A 14,525-nucleotide genomic window follows, 5' to 3' on the forward strand; every position below is an offset into this window, starting at 1 on the left:
AAGAGTTACTGTGAGGGTTAACTAAACCAAGTGAGTGGGTTTCGGAGAAATGGCTCAGCAGATAAGAGCACTGACTACTCTTGCAGAAGCCTCAGGCTCAGTTCCCAGCACTGACATGGCGGCTCACCACATGTAACTCTAGCTCCAAAGAATCTGACACACTCTTCAGCCTCTGTCTGCAGACCCACAATGCACTTGCATGCAGGCAAACAGCCAGACTCATAAAATAAATCTAAACAACAGCAACAAAAGAAACCAAGTAAGCACTCACTACAGTACCTAGAACACAGTCCTTTCTAAATGTGAGTTACTGCAATATCAAAGCAAGTTCAGTGGCCAGGCTCGGGGACCCAAAACTAGGCAGAAGGATCAGGAGTTCAAGGCTAGCCAGCACCACATAGTAATGTCCTCACAGGAAAACAAAGAAATAAAAACAAAAGGTCAGTGTTGGGATTCTAAGAGAGAGAGTCTTCGAACAAACTAAGCTACAATGGTGACACTCCCAACAGACAATACCAAGGCAGATATCACCAGAATTCTCAGAAATCCACAGGGCGACAAAGATTGTCCTTAAGCCCCCTTAACAAAGAGACACTTTGGCAAAGTCCTCTAAGTAAAACAGAGGAAGATTTTTCCTACCCTCAATGACCTGAAACTGGAGCAGTAACCGAAGACATTACAGTTCAATTTGAAACTCGGCTGGAGCCAAGGATATCCTAACACTTGGGATTAGAGGTGCATGTTTAATTCTGACCTGTCTCTATAAAACCAGGACAGTCCAATCACTACCATGTCAAGTACCTGACTTTACCAGACACTGTCAGTGTCTATGAGGACGCCAAGCATACACATACAAATGATTATATGAGAATGTCTGCAGGATGTGGTGGTTGATCTCAGCACACGAGAGGCAGAGGCAGATGGGTCTCTGAGTTCAAGGCTAGTCTGCAAAGTGAGTTCCAGGACAGCCAGAAGAAACCCTGTCCCAAAAAAAACAAAAATAGGGTGAGGAGCCCTTATGTCTGTGCAAGACCCTAAACATAGGTTTAAAGATTTCCTCCAGGGAGTCGAACAAATTCCCCACCTCCCACATCACAGGGCAAGGCACTACTTGCATGAGCCATGCATTTTGCATTTGTGGACCAAATGTCACAAGTTAACACTTCTTACCCATTATTACCATTATCATTAACTTACTGTGTATTGGAGGGCACATATGAAGGTAGGAGAACAGCCTGTGGGCGTCAGTCCCGTCCATCATTTGTGTCCCAGGGATTGAACTCAAATAGTACGGTGACAAGTGCCTTTACCCTCTGGACCATCTATCTCACCTGCCCTACTGGACTTCTTAGTTGAGGAAGAGGTAACAGACTCTTTTGGGTGGGCTTTCTGTTGTAGTTGTGGTTCTTGGTTTTGTTTGGGACAGAGCCTCACACTCCAGCTCTGCACAGCATGGATGGCCTAGAGCTCTCCCCTCCATAGTCTGGCCTTGAACTCCTGACGTTCTCCCTCACCCTTTGGACTGCTGTGGTTACAGGCATTGAGCCATCACACCCAGCTTAATATAGACGCGCGTTCCAAACAAAAGAGCTCAGGCACCTTAGCTCCTGAACTAAGGTCAGAAGTTGAGCTAGAATCAGAACAGCCAGTCTGGTGCCAATGCATTCTCACCCATGAGGCTGCTGAGCTTCAATTCCCTAAGCATGCAACAGGAAGACACCCACACTTCAGAAGGGCTGAGAGTTGTTGCCTAACAACTCGGAAACCAAGTGTCCCCAACTGGTTTTCTTAGCTGCATCTCCCCAGCATGACGAAGTCACCTCAGGCAGGTTTCACCACTGCTTAGCAAGCCCTTTCTCTCAGGCAGCCAGCCATGGGCAGTGACTGCCACACACACTGTCTGCTGGAAGGCATACTGCATCTCCATCACTTCTCTCTGGATCATCCTTCTGTGTTGTCAAACTGCATCCCTTACCTTCTTCGCAACCCCACCCAAGCTTATCTTGTTCAGAACCCTTTCTCCCTTCTGCATCCCTCATTTTAGAACCCAAAAGAGCAATTCAGAATTTAATTTTCAGAATATTTTTTAAAAATGCAATTTTGTCATAGGGGTTTGGGGGTTTTATTTGTGTGTTTGTTTGGTTTTGGTTTTTCGAGACAGGGTTTCTCTGTGTAGCCCTGGCTGTCCTGGAACTCACTCTGTAGACCAGGCTGGCCTCAAACTCAGAAATCCGCCTGTCTCTGCCTCCCAAGTCCTGGGATTAAAGGCGTGCACCACCACCGCCCAGCTTGTTTGTTTGTTTTGAGACAGTCTCACTGTGTAGCCTTGGCTGGCTTGGAGCTGTGTCTTTGTCATTTGACCTCTAGGGCACAAAACAGCAAATTAATCAGGTCTTTCAGTATTTTCCTTAAAATCCCCTACAAGAAACTGTTACCATTCCCTGTCCACATGACCCACTCCTGCCACACACACCAGTGTCCTCTGTCACTATGCACACGGAGACTGTAGGTCCTTCGTAAGAGCCTCACTCACACACGTGTTCAGTTCCTGGCACCAGAGCCTCTCCTATTAGCTCAGCCCAGTCCCTGCCGTCTTGCACTCTGTTGTAAGCATCTTTTGCATCCCCATGTTCTTGCTGGCTTCCCTGCACTGTGACCTTCTCTCTGTTGGGCCCTCTGATGCCCTCTGTGGGCTGACTTCTGGTCTTTGGCTCCGAGCTCATCCTGATTCTTGGCAAACTCCAAGCCAAGCTTAATTTGCTCCAGCTACATTCTGAACTCGTCCGCAGCTCCTGACACTCACAATTCCTCTCCTTTCTCCAGGGCTGCCCAGCCTGGTCCTGTTCCACCTCAACACAGTCCAGCCCCACTGCAGCAATCTGCAACCCCACAGCAGCCCTACTACCCACCAGCCCGAGAGACTCCCACAGTGCAAGAAGCAAGGTTATGTGCTAAACTGCCAGACGATGGGTCCAGCCAACAAACTAAGAACTCACTGTCGATGTTCCAGGTTCATATTTTATAGAGCGGTGGCCCAGTGTCCAGCGTGATATAAACTATGATTTGTGTGTTAAGGCAGGCTTTTGGAGAGACACAACTCCACTACTATCTCAGAGCTCATCAGTGTGCCCGTGTAAGAGATCCACCACTCCAGTCCCTCAGAGCTCACTCAGTGTATCAGCTCAATTTCCTGGCTGCCTGGGACTTCACTGTGACCTTCCCAGGAGTGCTGGCCGCCATAATGCCCTGCTGGTAGTCTTTTACCATGTGCTAGAAGAGGAGTGTCAGCCATCTTCCGAAGATAACTCACTCTTACAAGTCTCACTAGATCCCAAATCATTGAGTCTACTAAACTGGGAGGCGCTGCCCATGTGCTGATCTGACAGCCTTCTGACATCGTCTGCCTTATGAGAGAGACTACAGGTGCTAAAGGGTTAAAGGGGAGCTGGGATGGTGGCTCACAGCTATAACTTCAACATGCAGGAGGATGAGACAGGATGCTCTACACTTCAGTCACAAGGACACAAGAACAGAAGAGGCTGAGGGTGTAGCTCTGTTCCTGTAGGGACCGCCAAGGAAAGTGCAAGGCCTGGGTTCAGTCAAGCAGTTCCGACACTGTAACAAGACCCTCATGATGTGTGTATCAATTAAAGTGAGAAGTGACTGCAGACGACTAGACAGGCACTCAGCCCTTGGTGACAGGCGCAGAACAGCATAAGCAAAGAGATGCTACATACAAACACAGGAGGAAGCAGTGCATGCTGGGGAGGAGGCAAGGATGTCCAGTTTATGACAATTTAAAATCTACCATTCATCACTTAGAAATGGTACATGAAATCTTTCTTGTTTTGGTTTTTTTCTAAGATGGTCTCATTGTATGCTCTGGCTGTCCTGGAATTTACTGAGTAAACCAGGCTGGCCTCAGATTCACAGAAATCCACCTGTCTCCCAAGTCTGGGGATTAAGGGCATATGCCTTCACACCCCGTAGGAATGGTCACTGAGTCTTTACAGGCATGCAAGTACACTTTCCAGGATACTAGTCTAAGGCATGAAGCACACACCTAGTAAGTTACAACAAGCAGTGCTTTCTTTCCTGGAGCTCACACAGAGGCATAGCTGTGCAAACCCTATGGCCAAGAGACGAATTAAGAACACCTGGGAGATAAAAGCTGGCTCCATCTAGAAAAGGGCAGGCTTCTCTAACAAGGGGACAGTGATATAGTCATTGTACTTACTAACTTCCAACCAAAGGGCCACTAAATAAACACAAAGACAGGAAAGGGCACCAGAAGTTACACCACCAAAACGATTTCTGATGGATACCCTCTCAACCAGAGCATCCTGCCCAACAGAAACATATGAAAACCATATGCAGTTTTAAATTTCCTATGAGCTGTATTCATGAGAGGAAAAGGTCAGGGTAAAATGACCTGAACACCAGGTCATGTGATGTAGCAACTGTGTACTGACTGCCTGAGAGCATTTAACCACAATGGTACTCACTTATTACATATCCAATATAAAAAAGTAATGAGAAACTATTTCACATCTCCTTTAAGTAGTTTAGGCTACTCTTGAACCCCATGTGTACCAGAGGATGCCCTTGCTCATACCTGAGTGTTAAGAGTTACAGGCAGCAGCCAGGGCTGCACAGAGAAACCCTGTCTCGAAAAACAAAACAAAAAAAGAGTTACAGGCAGGCATGCAAGGCCCAATTTCCAGGTGCATCTTCTATTTATGATTCATGCACAGACATGAACATGTAGGTGCAATCACACAAACATGTGACGAGATGAATGGCCAGTGAAAGGCATTGTTAAGCTGCCATTTTTTTAGAGAGGGCCTCAGGACATAACCTTAGCTGGCCTTAGAACTCAGGAGACCAGCCTGCCTCTCCCTCCTAGGTGCTTGGACTCCAGGCCTGACACACCAGACCCAGCTAGGCTGCACAGCTCTGTAAACGAGCTTTGTTGGTTAAGCTCATCCTGACCAGAGTCAATGAGGTAGCTGAGCTGTCCCAAGGATGAAGAGAGGTGAGACACAAGGTTTAATTCCAAAGAAAATGAAGGTTCCTCTTCCTACGTTTCAACCACTTTTAACCAGATATAAAGTAGCTGTAGCTAAAGCCCCAGACACAAGTAGACAATACATACATATTCTTTGTATTTTTATGGTCAAAATTAACTGTCTACTTGCAAATGAGGGAAGAGCACAGAAACATAGGACTCTTCAAAACCCAGTATACAAAGCAATGTCATTGTCCTCAAATGGAAGACCAAGGAACATGGAATAAAAGCACAACTTGGGGAAGGGCTGACTTCATGCACTCTGTTGTAATGGACATGACCATGCTTGGGACAAGTCCTGGAAAAGTCCAGTTTGGAATTCTGTAACTAGTTCCAGGTCCTACAGCTAGTCAGAGTACATCATAGGTCTATATCACAGAGGATCACACAAATAGACACTCCAGAATGTGACAAGGGCATCTAAAAACAGTCCCACCACCACCTAGGGCTAAGCACACATTAAGCATCACCATTCCCACCTAACCTGGCCCTACTGGATAAAACATAGTCAGGATTGTTAGCATCCAGCTCATCAGAGTCACCATGGCAGACTTACTTTGATTGGCTCATGTTTTCAGGCTCATCTGATACAAATTTCAAATGAGAGCAGAATTATATACCACCAAACAATAAAAGTCTAGAATCCATCCAGAAAGCCATGGTGGAAAGACTCTTAGGTGAGGGTCCAGATGCTGGGTTCTGGATCCCCATCTGCTATGAACTACCTGATATTCTATTTGCATTAGCTGTACGAAAAATGTGGCAAAAATTACAAATTGTATCTAAACATGAATCCTTTTAAAGCAGTGGACTTTGAATGATCTAATCTATGAAGCTTCTCAACACTCTTATTGTAGGATTCATATCTCTATAACCTATTGCTTGAAACAAAAATCACACAAAAAAAAATCAATGCCCGTTGCTAGCCTCAAGAATCAGCCTCCAAAATGAATCTGCATCTCAAAAAAAAGGCTAGAGCTGATTGAACACCTGATTATCTATTAGGTCTACAGCACTGTTCTGCATGCCAGGAAGCTCTAACTATGTAAAGGTGTAATAATCAACTTTATCAAAAACCATACAATGCTGGTGTGTGCAGCCAAAGACACAGACAGCAGCCTTAGTAGGGAGACACGTGACAGCTAAGAAAGCCACTCAGTGTTTCTCTAAAACTGTGTTTCTGTCTGCAGATGTCAATCAAACAGAATCAAGAGGGCTCTCCCCTCTTGAACGTCCTGTCTGGAAAAGATGATTCCAGGAATTCTTTAAGCTATGCTTATTTATGGTGAAATTATTCGCATCTTGCCTCCATTTCTCTCTCATTTCCAGCGCATCTCTTTATTTCTTCTCACTTCCCCAGGAAAACTTTTGTCCATCCAATGTGCTATTTCTAGAGCCAGCTCTGACACAGCGAACACATCTCCCTCTGTGCTGAGTAGTCAGGAAGAGTCTTGTTGTATCTCAAAAGTCAGCCTTAGATCATCCTTTGAGCCACCTTACCATCCATGTGGTAGGGAGCATGTTTCAAATCCTCTACCCTCTGCCAGAGTGCCTCCCTCAGTTTCCCCACTGTCCAATGGGATGGTTCATCCCATTGCTTCAGCAGTATCAGAAATCATCTGAGTCTAAAATTCACCAGATAAAAGCAGGCTGTGGTGCTAGCATTTAGGAGACAGACTTTGGAAGATCACTGTGAGTTAGAGGCTAGCCTGGTCAGCAAATTTAGTTTCAGGACAGCCAAGGCAACAGAATGAGACCCTGCCTGAAAAAAAAAACAAACAAACAAAATCCACCAGACACTTCAGTGCCTGCAGGTGTTCGTTGTGGATACTGTTTTGTACCTTCTTAGAAAACTTTCCACCCTCCAACTGTCTTTTCCTTTGTGGTGCTAGAGATGAGTCCCAGGACCTAACCACCACTGAGCTTCACCCCAGCTTTCTGAAACACGCATTTTAAAGTGTACAAACCCTCTTATACTGCCTTTATCTTAGGGACCCCAAACTCTTCACACTTGCCTTCCTGTAATTGCTGCTCTGTGTTAATGACAACTCTCCTTATCTGTGACTTCTTTTTTTTCCCAAGGTCACAGCTACAAAGGTCAACAACAGTCTGAAAATATTAAACTGAAAATTTCAGAGAATAAACAATTCCTGTTTTAAATGATCTTTATTAGAGTGTGATGTGATAAACGTTCTGCCCTGTTATTACAAACTGTTAGAGATGAGTTGTTAATCTCTGCACTTTTCCTCAGCAGAGCACGTAAAGACAAAAGCAAGCGTCTCTCTAGTCCTTGCCCAGGAGAAGGTTTGTACGAACAGGAAAGACCTACCCCCAAACAGAATGTTCAGTACTCCCTGGTGTGAGGTCCACACAAGTAATCTTAGAACTGGTTCCTCTAGTGAGAACTGAGGCTGTCATCCATCCAACCTGACCTCTAGTCCAGTCAGCCACACCGAAGGAGCTAAAGAGGCAGAGAGCCCGTCCCAGGTGACTGTGCCCAACCCTGAACTCAGCAGATTAAAACTCTTCCCAAGCATCCTTTTCCCATCTCTTCTGCCTTCTGACCTGGTCATCCTAAAATAGAAAGAACCAGCTGCCAACTAACCTATGTCACCACCAAGCCCCTCCTTCCTACTCCATCCCTCCCCACACATGGCCTGGCCTCCTGTGTAACCACCCTCCACTCCATCCTACAGACAGCGGGAATGTAACAGCCTCACTGTAAAGCCTTAGAGTCTCTCCCCTAAACTGCTGCAGGAGGTAGGGGTGGGAGTAGCTCCCACTTGCTCTCCCTGCCTCAAGCCTCATTAGCTTCCATTCCATCTCCAGGGCATTCCCACAAGACTTCTGGGATGAAGACTAAATCTTCCTGCTAATACTAGTATCCAGAGTTACCAGGGCTGTCCAGAAACAGCCTCATCAGTCTTGCTTTTCTCTGCCTCACGGCCATCAATATGGCCGCCACACTACTATAACACCTACCCACCAGGCTCTCACTGAGCCTTCCCATCACTGCTCCAACACTCACATGTTCTTCCTTCCTGAACCCTGGCTAGCCTCACACACTCAAAGACTTTCCAGGGTCAACCCTTTCAGGGTTCCTCCCTGACAAGAACAGTAGGTGGCCACTTCCCTGATCTATGAAAGCTTTGTGGACTACTTCCTACTCTTTGCTCTCAGGTTTCCTCTTTCCTCTGCATTCCCAGAATCCTGAAAGATGCCTACAGCTCAAAAAAACAATGAAGCCTCTGGTACCTGAGGGCAGAATCCTCACATCTGCATTGCTTGAAGACTCCTGGGCTCATTCCTCTCTGTGCCTCGGGTACCTCTCCCTATCCTTCCTGACCTACAAGGAACTTTATCCTTAGCTGTCCCTTCCTCCTTCATGAACTCATTTTAACCAAAATGGAGAGGGGGAAAAAATGTAGCACTCAGGGTTAAAACCAGCCTCAGTTACAGAATGAGTTCCAGGACAGACAGTATGGGCTACAGGACAGGGACTCTGTGGCAAAGGGGGGAAAAAACTTGTTTTCAAATCTCTCCACTCCTCCACTGCCATGACAGTGCCCAAACACGGTCACCTCCTTCCCAGGTATCCAATGACTTCAAATGACTTCAAATGACTTCAAATGGTAGATACCAATGGGGTGTGTGTGTGTGTGTGTGTGTGTGTGTATAAGACACCGAGATTTCACCAGAGATCTTCCATGTATCGTTTTCCAAAATTTCAATTCTACTCTTGTGTGGTGTTTCACTGAACTGAAAACAAACAGCTCTGCCAGACTAGGCTTGAGATTAAAAATAATTGCCGGAAGAAATAAAAGGTTGTTTTACCACTTGCAGCTTTTTGTTTCCATTTTGGCTAATTCCGATTAGTTCAGGGTGATAAAGCATGTCATCCCATTAGAGTTCCTTTATCACGATCATCTCCCCATGTCCTCGTGGGCCCAGTTCTCCTCCTGGGCAGGCCTTACTGCAGCTGCCAAGGTCGAATCTCTTCTGTATGATACAGTGAGCTGAATTTATTTCATTTAAACTCCAAACTCCTACATATGAGCAAACAATGCCTAGTATTTATAAACAATAAAATTTAAAAATACTGACACAAAAACCTGTACACAGATATTTGAGGTAGGTTTTGTTCACAATCACCTGAAACTGGACTGTTCTTCAACCACAGTAAGGATGAACAAACTGGTACATCCAGACGGTGGAATAGTACTCACCAATACAAAGGACCAAGAGTCAATGATACACAAAGCAATAAAGGTAATTCGGACACATCTTGCCAAGTGGAAGAAGCCCCTGTTTGGGAAAGCCCCAGCAATTTAGCCAGAGAAGAATAGAATAGTCTAGGACTGCGGCTACCAGGGGCTTAGGTGGGGGAAGAGTTTGCCTCAAAGGGGCAGCAAGAAGTTTCACCATGATTTTTGCATGGATTATGTCAACTCACATGTGGCTCTACCTAAGGAATTGTCCATCCTACGTCTCTGGGTGTAAATTAAATATTTGAAACCCTTTAACCATACCTAGAGACTAGTGATCATCTCTAAAACACACTTAACACCAACATATGGACTTCAGTGCTGCTGTCTTAGTTCTGACAGTCTGAGAAGTAAGGGAGAGAATGAGGGTGGGGGGGAAGGCCACAGCTGAGGAAGGAGTTTCCCCAACTGTTCTTCAGCTCTGTCCAGCACCTTGTACCCTTTAGTGATTCCACATCAGGGTAACTTCTGCAGCAGCTGTACTTACAGCTCAGTTCTAACCAAGGACACAGACAAGGTTACCCAAAATCCACACAACACAGAGGCTGACAAAAGGATTTCAAAAAAAGGGCAGCAGGGACCAAATCTTAATTCGGTAACTCAACCTAACAAGTGTAAGCAAAAAAAAAAAAAAAAAACTCTTAAATGTGATCTACCTCGTTCCAAGTCTGTCCTTATAGATGAGCTGGGCTGGGCACGGTGGCACACGCCTATAACCTTGGCACTCAGAGCCAGGTAGAAGGATGACATTTGGGGACAGCCTGGGGTACATATCCAAGACCCTGACTCCAAGGTGGGTCGGGTGTTTGAGAGAAAAGAGGAGAGGGTGGGAGGGAAGGAAAATGGGAGAGACTATGAACACAGAATGAAACCCTGAACCAGGTTAGACTGAGCTGTAAAAAAAGAAAGAAAAAACCTTGGATTGAGTGTTCCTTAACATGGAAAATATGATTCAATTTCAGGCAAAGGATGAAAACAAGCAAGTGTTCACCACCCAGTTACACTTTCTTTCCAGTGTGCTCTCGCCAAACCCGCACATTCCTGCTGCAGACAGGGAAGGCCCGAAGGTCCTCCTCAGAGACCGCCTCAGGAAACAACAAGCAGACGCCAGCTGTAGCTCCAGTATGGGAGCCATAGTGTTCCTTCCTGGCTCTCCCAGGAAGGAACATGCCCTTGCTTATTCTCCAGAACGCCCTGTGTCTCTGGGTCTCTCTCCCTAGAGACACAGGCCTGCTACCTTGTTACAGCCCTGCATGAGATCAACACCTGAGGCCAACTCCAATCCAAGATGAGCTCATGACTGCGGCCTGGGAGAACCAGCTCCCCAGCCTCCAACAGCATTTGCAGCTGGAAAGACTGGCCTAAATGTAAAACAAATGCTATTTTCAGGACAGGCTTCTTGTGGGGGGGAGGGGAAAGAACAAAGCTAAAACCAACAAGAGAGTACATCAGACCAGAACATTCCACGACATGCAGTACCTAAAGAGAGTTTCTGAAACACATTCTCAAGAAATGGTCATTGCAAGAGGCTAGCTGTGAAGGCTAAATAAAACCCCCTGCCCCTGGAAAGACCGGAATGAAGGACTAAATGACGGACCAGCGTATTGTCTTAAGCTAATTAAGGTTTATCACATTAGCCATCTGAGTTTTAGTTGGCACCAGAAACTCAGGGGCCAGCACACCATGCAGTATAGAGCCGAATACGGTCGGCAAGCGTTATTTCTACCACAGTCATCTGCAGAACCTCTAGCAGTCGAAAAGGAGGTAGAACTGAAAACCAATTTTTAGCAGAGTGATTTTCAAAGAACCTTGCTTCATTCTGGAGGCTCTGCGCTGGCATATCCATCTGAGAACACATTTATCTCCATTAAATACTTTATAAAATATTCCAAGCTAACCGTGCACTCTAGTTCCCCCACCCTTTTGCCAATGCTAGCACACAGGCGACTCTCTGCAGCCCAGTGGGGGGAAAACATTCCAACAATAAAACCCCTGCATACTTAACACCCTTTACTGCAGACAGACTGCCCACCAAACTGCCAGCACACAATTTCACCAAGGCTAAGATCCTCCGCATTTCTGAATAGACTATTCAGCTGAACCCGGAGAGGAACACGATACGCACTTCAAAGGGAGAAAACGTATTTGCAATCAGGTCTCCCATGGGTTCCTCTTGACTGTGCGTTTACCAAACCAGCAGAAAGGCAGAACCAGCTCTGTTGCTGAGATCATACTGGACCAGACTCTGGTGCGACTGGTTTCCTGTTTGAGGAAGTTGTAGTTCTTTGCACAAGGAACCCCAAGGCGAAACGTTTAGTGTTCTCCTGGAAGCCCCTTCAGCCTTTGTTCCTCACTAACTTGCTGCCCTCCTCTGCTTTCTCCTCTCCTGTCCTTTCCAAACTCTAGTTTACATTTTTTTTAACCAACCCAATTCTGACTGCAGTCAAAGCATTAGATACTTTCCACCACCCACTACAGTAAAGCTACAAGCTGACAGTCATTCTTGTACAGATGGAACCAGAGAGCTGGGTTTCTCTTAGTCCTTCCTTAGTATCCTACATTAAAATGTATGCCACAAATAATCCAATGGTGAACACTCTGTCGACAGCCCCCAAAATCAATAAAAGACATTCCACTACTTGCCTGAGAAACCCTTCAGGTCAACACGGGGAGCAAGGAAAAGGGAGAGGTGAAGGATGAACAAAAGACTACTACCTCCAGGCTCCTCACAGCCTAAAAAGCTGGCTGGCCTGCTTCGACTTGGTGAAGCCCTGCCTTTTCTTACAACTGTGGTCAAAACAAGAAATGTGGACTGCTTCTATGCAAAAAACAGTGCATTCCCCACAAGGCCCCGCTACCTCCCACCCTCTAAACATGCCTTTCCAGGCCTGACTCTTCCAAATCGCCCAGGCACATGCGATTTAATGAAGGCATTCAGATCTTGCCTTGATAGCAACACCATCAAAAAAAGTCACTGGAATCCCATTAAACATGGATAAGAGGAAAGGTATTTGGTCTCCATTCTGAACCCCACTCATCTCCAGGGTACCAATCCACTGTCAGCCTGTGTCAGAATGGATGTGCAGATTAATATTTAAATTCATGCTAAAAATAGCATATCTCACCTTGTGAACCTTGACCTTTTGAAAAGACTTTGGACCAGTGTTCAGTTACTGTCACACCGTTGCATTCTCTGCAAATATGAAAGGGTTAAAAGCAGCCCCAGTCAACAGGCCTACAAGGAAAAAAAAAGAGACAGCATGGATGGCTGACAGCATCACTGGAACACATTTATGCTCATTTCCTAGAACAATATTGTTACCTTTTGGCCTTCATAATAACCCCAAGTATCCCCAACACCCTTTAGTAGCTTCTAAAAGGAAAAGCACAAAATAGAACATAGCCTGCAAGAGAAAAAAAAAAAGGCATGCAAAGTAGCATTCTCCAGCAACAAACTACCATTACAAATCCATCAGTTCATTCTGGTTCTGTTTCCATAAAAACACAGAGAAAAAGAGAGACTGCACAAACCAAGTGTCCCCACCCTAATAAGGCACATACTTTTTTTTTTCTTTAATAAGGGTCATAAATCTCAGCTCCTTGTCCATCCCTTAAGCAAAAGAAAAAAGAGGCAGGAAAAGCCTAAGAAATCTCAGAGCCTGCAAACGTGCACCTTTCCCCCCAAGCATCTCTACACAGGCTCTTTTAGGGTTCCACCAGTCACGTACCAATGCTGTGTGGTGTCTAAGTGTGCATTTACATACTGTGTTGGGATGGTAGCTTCCTGCAAGCTCCTCTGCTTTTGGCTGCCATGAAGGGAGGAAGCTGCTATCCCACTGTGGAAGCTCAGTGACTGCATTGTGTTCAGGAGCTGATCTGCCTCAAACCAGTTTCAGCCGGTTCTGGTCACCCTACATAAAAAAGCTATGGCAACCCTCGCTGAGTTGCCAACAAGTCCCTGAGAATCAGCACAGGGTGGGAGCTTGCTGGGGGTTGCCTCTCCCTTTTATAGGGCTTCCTGAGGAGGGAAAGGTCACTCTGTGTGTGTGTGTGTGTGTGTGTGTGTGTGTCCCCTCCACACAAGCACAGGACCCTGGAAATGCTCACCTCATGAGCCCCCCACAGCCCCTCAGGGCTCATCCCCCTCCACCCCAAAGCCCACCGCAGACACTGTTTCCCCCTCCTTCTCTTTCCCCCACTTACCTCCCACAACCTGGCTCAGATCTTTGTGTACGTGTGTGTCAGTGTGTGTTCCCTGTGTTGGTGGCTGACAAAGAGCCCCCAAGAAAGCAATCTATGTGTGTCTCCTCACACAGGATGCATCGGCTGCGGGAGCCGGCCTGGCCTCCTAGCAGAGTGGTGCTGGCTTGTTGACCAGGCTCCTCTCTGCCTGTCACCCCCACCCCACCCAGCCCCCTCCTCCCTTCCGTCCTTCTCCTCTCTCTCCCAGCCCTGTCACCACCACCACCAGCAGCAGCCCCCCCAGTCTCCTCCTCCTCCTCCAACCTTCTCTTCTTTCAAGCACCTGGGGGTTGGGGGGTTGATCCAAATCCCTTCACCTCTGGGTAGCACACTGGTGAGGTGTGGGGCGCTAGGGGACAAGTCAAGGGACAGTAGGGAAGAGGGGGCACCCAGGCCTTGGGAAAATCATCTGTGCACAACCAGCTCTGGAGGGGGAGGCGAGCCCGTGCTCACGTGGCCCCCTCTGGAGCTGGTGGGGCCTAGCAACACCAGCCCTGCCTCGGCCCCCCCTCAAGACGCTGGCTGGGCGCGAAGGCCGGCTGTCCCCAAAGCCAGGGTGGGACAGGCCGCTGCACTCAGGCCAAGGGGCCTGAGCCTCGCGCTCGCCATGACCCGCGGGGTGGCACGAGGGGCCCAATGCCCCCTCCCGCCCGCGTCCGCCCGCACCCTCGCGGCCCCCTGTCCCAGGCGCACACCCACCCCCTGGCCGGGCGGGCCTCCGCAGCGCTCAAGCCCGGGTGTCCGGGCCGTGGCTCGGGCGACCTCTGCTCCGCGCGCCGCCGGCGGCTGCTGCTGCTGCGCCCGCTGCAGTGCGAGCGGCGGCGGCGGCGGCGGCGGCGGCGGCTTCCATGCTACGGGCGTGTCGCGCCTCCCCGCCGCCGGGGTCTGTGTTTAAGAGCGGAGCCGGGCCTCGCCGCCCTAGGGCTCCTCGCCGCCGCGGCCTCGCGGTG

General features: G+C 47.6%; 1 protein-coding gene across 2 annotated transcripts in view; it reads right to left on the minus strand.

Annotated features, from left to right (window-relative positions):
• Znf532 (zinc finger protein 532) overlaps positions 1 to 13,594 on the minus strand; it is a 113,152-nt gene extending 99,558 nt beyond the window's left edge. For both annotated transcript variants that reach the window (XM_028774232.1, XM_028774230.1), the window contains exons 1-2: positions 13,537 to 13,594; positions 12,459 to 12,568 (exon numbers count right to left, since the gene is read on the minus strand). The gene's annotated coding sequence lies outside the window, so the exon portion shown is untranslated. The remainder of the gene's footprint in view (positions 1 to 12,458; positions 12,569 to 13,536) is intronic.
• Positions 13,595 to 14,525: the final 931 nt, after the last annotated feature.

Source organism: Grammomys surdaster, unplaced genomic scaffold (assembly GCF_004785775.1).
Source record: "Grammomys surdaster isolate TR1022 unplaced genomic scaffold, NIH_TR_1.0 239, whole genome shotgun sequence".
In the NCBI taxonomy this organism is placed as follows: Eukaryota; Metazoa; Chordata; class Mammalia; order Rodentia; family Muridae; genus Grammomys; species Grammomys surdaster.